Genomic DNA, 6,811 nt, shown 5'->3' with positions numbered 1-6,811 from the left:
ATATAGCCCACATCTCCTCAATGAGCCGGTCGATTTGACACCTCATTCATGGGTCTGTGACAAACGGTGCAGGAGGAGTAGCGAACCGAAGTTTTGTCCAGAAGAAGAATAAGAAGAAGAAGCAGAATAATAATAACTAGATTAAAAAGTTCGTCGAGACAAACTTTAGGTTGGCTTGAGAAAGCCTAGCCTGAATGTTTAAAGCAGTTGTGAAAGCTTGAAGTTTAAAGGTTTTCAGTTTGAAATAGGCTAGTTAAGTATTTATTTACTGGTTTTTAAAAGGTAAAAACCAGAAAAAGGTTGATAGCATGATTAGCATGTTGCTAGCATGATTAGCAAGTGACTAGCATGTCACCAGCATGTTTCTAACATGATTAGCATGTTTCTAACATGATTAGCATGTTACTAGCATGTTGCTAGCATGATTAGCAAGTGACTAGCATCTTGCTAGCATGACTAACAAGTGACTAGTATGTCGCTAGCATGTTTCTAACATGATTAGCATGTTACTAGCATGTTGCTAGCATGATTAGCAAGTGACTACCATCTTGTTAGCATGACTAACAAGTGACTAGCATGTTGCTAGCATGTTTCTAACATGATTAGCATGTTACTAGCATGTTACTAACATGATTAGCAAGTGCCTAGCATCTTGCTAGCATGACTAGCAAGTGACTAGCATGTCGCTAGCATTTTACTAGCATGATTAGCATGTTACTAGCATGTTACTAGCATGTTACTAGCATGTTACTAGCATGTTACTAACATGTTGCTAGCATGATTAGCATGTTGCTAGCATGATTAGCAAGTGACAATCATGTCGCTAGCATGTCGCTAGCATGTTTCTAACATGATTAGCATGCTACTAACATGTTGCTAGCATGACTAGCAAGTGACTAGCATGTCGCTAGCATGTTTCTAACATGATTAGCATGTTACTAGCATGTTGCTAGCATGACTAGCAAGTGACTAGCATGTCGCTAGCATGTTTCTAGCATGGTTAGTATGTTGCTAGGATAGATAGAAAGATTAGAAATATTAGATAGATGAGTTTGAATGGATTAGAAATAGTACATAGAAGGGAAGCTTGATTGAGTCTCGAAGGATTCTGGGAGTTTAAAAGTTGTATTTTGACAGTTGGAGTTTGAATTGTCTTGGCTCATTTGAACATTCCGTAATGGTAAGTCAATGGGATTTTATGATTTTTAATCTTCCGTTTTATGAAAACTATAAGTCCAATCAGTTAGAAAAGATATAGCACACTAAGTGAGATCAGTCTGAACAGCTGGGCTGAGTTTGGTGATTCTAGCTTGAAAGCTCTAGGAGGAGATGCATTCAGAAATTTAGTCTAAGAAGAATAATAATAACTAGAATGTACATTTCCTGAAGAAAATGTGAGTGGTGCTTGCAGTGGCAAAATTCGGCGCAGGGCAGATACTACAGTGTTCTGCGCGATTGTAGAGAGCCAACTCCCATGTCTGTATGATGTTGTGGAGCTGAGATATGGCTTCTTTATGTTGCTAAACGGTTGCTAGGGTTCTCTATGTGGTTGCTAGGGTGTATCTGCACAGTCACCATGGTGATACTTACAGACTGGTTTTTCAGCTCGAACAAAAGAGGCCACGACGATATCTATACCACTTTCTGGTGCTGAGAAATTGCTTATTCATGAGTTTGTTCAGTTCCTAAGGTACTCTGAATGGTTGCTATGGTGTGACTATACAATTTATGGCATGATATTTAAAGACTATTTGACAGTCTGAATCCACTGAGCCCAACGCCATGTTTCTACAATGTTTTGGTGCTGGAAAATTGTTTGTTAATGTCCTTTTACGGTTGCTAGGGTGCTGTAAGTGGTTGCTAGGGCATAGCTATGAAGTTGTCATGTCAGTACTTATTGGCTGCTTGATAGGCCGAGTCAAAAGAGCCCTCCCCCAAGTCTCTGTGACCTCCTGATCCAAAGATATAATCTCACTAATTTTGTGCCAATGTTAAGTCTATGGGACTTTTTCGCCCAAATTTTTTCATCCATCAGACGAACATCGACACTCAATTACTTATAAAACATATAGCACACCTTTATAACTGGGAGGTTACTAAGCGTTTATTGCTAACCGGTTGGTAGTTATCACACATCATTACTATGTAGATTTATAGAGTTATTCGTATGTTCTTAGTCTGATTTAACACTTAGCTAATCACTATTAGCATGTAGCTATTCACTGCTAGCATGTGTAGCATGCATGAGGGAAGTCCTGTTTGCGATCACGAGTCAAAAGAGCAAAACCTGCATGTTTATATGACACTTTTATCCAAAGATATCCCTTTTGATCTGTTTTCAATGGAGGTCTATAGGGTGGTTGCTAGGGTGCTGTAAGTGGTTGCTAGGGTGTGGCTATGAAGGTCATAGGTCATTACTTATTGGTTACTTAAAAGAGGAGTCAAATGAGTGTGTGTGAGTTACAGAGACAGAGAGAGAAGGGGCTCTAAGGGCCTGCGTGTGTGTGTGTGTGTGTGTGTGTGTGTAAGAAAGTGACAGTTGAGATTCAAATTCACGAACATTCCGCCAATGTAAGTCAATGGGACTTTTTTGCCCGCTTTTTCGTCCGCTGTGCAAACATCATAGGGCCGATCGCTTAGAAAAGATATAGCCCACATCTCCTCAATGAGCTGGTCGATTTGACACCTCATTCATGGGTCTGTGACAAACGGTGCAGGAGGAGTAGCGAACCGAAGTTTTGTCCAGAAGAAGAATAAGAAGAAGAAGCAGAATAATAATAACTAGAATGTACATTTCCTGAAGAAAATGTGAGTGGTGCTTGCAGTGGCAAAACAGATACTACAGTGTTCTGCGCGACTGTAGAGAGCCAACTCCCATGTCTGTATGATGTTGTGGAGCTGAGATATGGCTTCTTTATGTTGCTATACGGTTGCTAGGGTTCTCTATGTGGTTGCTAGGGTGTAGCTGCACAGTCGCCGTGGTGATACTTACAGACAGGTTTTTCAGCCTGAACAAAAGAGGCCACGCCGATATCAATACCACTTTCTGGTGCTGAGAAATTGCTTATTCATGAGTTTGTTCAGTTGCTAAGGTACTCTAAATGGTAGCTATGGTGTGGCCATACAGTTTATGGCATGATATTTAAAGACTATTTGACAGTCTAAATCAACAGAGCCCAACCCCATGTTTCTACAATGTTTTGGTGCTGAAAAATAGTTTGTTAATGTCTTTTTACGGTTGCTAGGGTGCTGTAAGTGGTTGCTAGGGCATAGCTATGAAGTTGTCATGTCAGTACTTATTGGCTGCTTGATAGGCCGAGTCAAAAGAGCCCTCCCCCAAGTCTCTGTGACCTCCTGATCCAAAGATATAATCTCACTAATTTTGTGCCAATGTTAAGTCTATGGGACTTTTATGGGAATTTTTTCATCCATCAGACGAACATCGTACACTCAATTACTTATAACAGATATAGCACACCTCTATAACTGGGAGGTTACTAAGCGTATTGCTAAGCGGTTGGTAGTTGTCACACATCATTACTATGTAGATTTATAGAGTTATTCGTATGTTCTTAGTCTGATTTAACACTTAGCTAATCACTATTAGCATGTAGCTATTCACTGCTAGCATGTGTAGCATGCATGAGGGAAGTCCTGTTTGCGATCACGAGTCAAAAGAGCAAAACCTGCATGTTTATATGACACTTTTATCCAAAGATATCCCTTTTGATCTGTTTTCAATGGAGGTCTATGGGGTGGTTGCTAGGGTGCTGTAAGTGGTTGCTAGGGTGTGGCTATGAAGGTCATAGGTCATTACTTATTGGTTACTTAAAAGAGGAGTCAAATGAGTGTGTGTGAGTTACAGAGAGAGAGAGAAGGGGCTCTAAGGGCCTGCTTGTGTGTGTGTGTGAGTTACAGAGAGAGAGAGAGAAGGGGCTCTAAGGGCCTGCTTGTGTGTGTGTGTGTGAGAAAGTGACAGTTGAGATTCAAATTCACGAACATTCCACCATTGTAAGTCAATGGGATTTTTTGCCCGCTTTTTCGTCCGCTGTGTGAACATCGTAGGTCCGATCGCTTAGAAAAGATATAGCCCACATCTCCTCAATGAGCCGGTCGATTTGACACCTCTGTCATGGGTCTGTGACAAACGGTGCATGAGGAGTAGCGAATTGAAATTTTTGTCCAGAAGAAGAATAAGAAGCAGAATAATAATAATAAGTATGCAAGAGAATAATAATGATGCCTTGCCTTTGGCAAGCACCACTAATAAGTATGCAAGAGAATAATAGTGATGCCTTGCCTTTGGCAAGCACCACTAATAAGCTTAAGTAGCAGATCAGTAGGTTGGCTCTTTCAAGCCAACCTAACTAGAATGTACATTTCCTGAAGAAAATGTGAGTGGTGCTTGCAGTGGCAAAACTCGGCACTGGGCAGATACTACCGTGTTCTGCGCGATTGTACAGTAGAGAGCCAACTCCCATGTCTGTATGATGTTGTGGAGCTGAGATATGGCTTCTTTATGTCGCTATACGGTTGCTAGGGTTCTCTATATGGTTGCTAGGGTGTAGCTGCACAGTCGCATGGTGATACTTACAGACTAGTTTTTCAGCCCGAACAAAAGAGGCCACGCCGATATCTATACCACTTTCTGGTGCTGAGAAATTGCTTATTCATGAGTTTGTTCAGTTGCTAAGGTACTCTAAATGGTAGCTATGATGTGCCCATACAGTTTATGGCATGATATTTAAAGACTATTTGACAGTCTGAATCCACTGAGCCCAACGCCATGTTTCTACAATGTTTTGGTGCTGGAAAATTGTTTGTTAATGTCCTTTTACAGTTGCTAGGGTGCTGTAAGTGGTTGTGTAGGGGAATTTACAGTAAAGACCCTCGGACCAGGTGTGTTGAATGAAGACCAGAAGTCAAGAGATTCGATCAAAAATGAAGAAAATTTACTGAAGACAGTTTGCAGTTTCATCAGCAGAAGTCAGCTTCAAGACTCACAGTCGAGTTCGTAGGCCGCTTCATGCGTACAATTCAAAAACACCAGCAATTATACCCTAACAGAGGTTGCTAATTGCGTCAATACATAAGTCATCAAAATTCTGATAGGTTCTAAAACCTAGATAAACTTAGACAATCTCCACATATGGACGTAAATGCTTCAAACATATCTCCATCAGATTGGGCAGACGTCAGCGATCAGGGATCATACAAGATAGGTGTCTTCCGGACACCTGTTTTTGGTCAGGATGGCGGTAGCTGACAGAGACAGTCTTCTAACACACAGAGAGAGAGAGCTACCAGCACACACACATACACACGGAGCACTTATCAGAACTTCAAGGCCTAGCTAAAATTTTATCAGTATGGTTCGTTACACACACACTATGATGTCATCATCTTAGAGAGTAGAAGTACAGCGTAAAGCAGGATTCTTTAATATCTCATAAGCGCACATAAGGTTACACATTTCACTCTTGCCATAACTTGATTAATAGTCAAACAAGAAATAATATAATAATATAATTAATATCAATATGAAGGATATGGCAGCTCGGCATCCACTCCTTCAGTCCCCCGTTTTAGACCAATGTGGGGTCCCATCCCACGTCTGGTCTACTAAATGAGGTCTAATAACGCAGGCTGTTGGTCATCTTAAGCAGGTGCATATACTTAACATTTCTGGTACTGTCTAACATTTCTAGTAATAAACACATTATTTCGCATAAAATACTTCCCATATACATTCATCAACTTACTTAATCCCACTATTTCTGCACTTGCACTAGTCTTTCTTCACATAAAAAGTTATGCCTTTTCCAGTGAATCATTCTATTTGTCCCTCTAACTGGAAAAGTGTCCTCCATCCATATATGCTTTCATCAACACACCTTTGTAAATACCTCTCTTCCTACTACAGCTACTTCACACTGACCTTCTAAAACAAAACATTTAGCCAACAGCCTTAAAACTAAAATTGCATATTCATTAACCAGATTTAACAATTCCTTAAAGTATTATGAAAGAAAACTGCATGCACAATAACTCATTCATTTTCATGACCCTTTAGAAATAAATTTGCCCTGTTTGTTTTATGTCTTATACAACTATGATGACTTTGGTTAATTTGGTCATATTGTAAAATAAACTGATTACAATAAACATATATATTTCTCTGGAAGCCGGGCTAAATGAATAAACACTGTTATAGCATTCCTGACATATGTCAGACCCTCAGTCACCTCACAGATACCAAATACAGACATTGCTTATAACCTAAATACCAGGATAGATACACTGGTTTTACAAAACTATTATTTCCAGTCCATTATAAAGTGCAAGAAGAGGGATTGTAAATCCACTCATTCATTCCCCCATTAGAAACCATGTTGGGGGTCAAAACAAAGTGGTAGTCTAACTTAAAATAACCCATAAATAAGTAAGACCCAGATTAATCCATCCTTAAAAAAAGAAAACAATCAATATTTCAACTAAAACCTAGAATAGTTCCTAATTTTTATTACTTAATAGTCCTTTCATTAAGTTTTACTTTCACCATAAGATCCATTTACAATTATTATAGTCCACATTAAACATAAATGAACATAAACCTAAACTTGTCAATGTTAAGAACATTTGGTTGAAATTACATTTTAAGTATTGAAGTGTATAACTTCAAAAATACAACTAACTTGTTCACTTATTGTCATGCATGTATTTTTATATCATGACATTACTGTTAATCATACTCATTACCTTATTATTATTATTATTATTATTATTTTATTGCAATCTTCTCAATTATCAT

This window comes from Onychostoma macrolepis, chromosome 02 (genome assembly GCF_012432095.1).
Source record: "Onychostoma macrolepis isolate SWU-2019 chromosome 02, ASM1243209v1, whole genome shotgun sequence".
Lineage (NCBI taxonomy): Eukaryota > Metazoa > Chordata > Actinopteri > Cypriniformes > Cyprinidae > Onychostoma > Onychostoma macrolepis.
Note: the sequence above shows the minus strand (reverse complement) of the source record.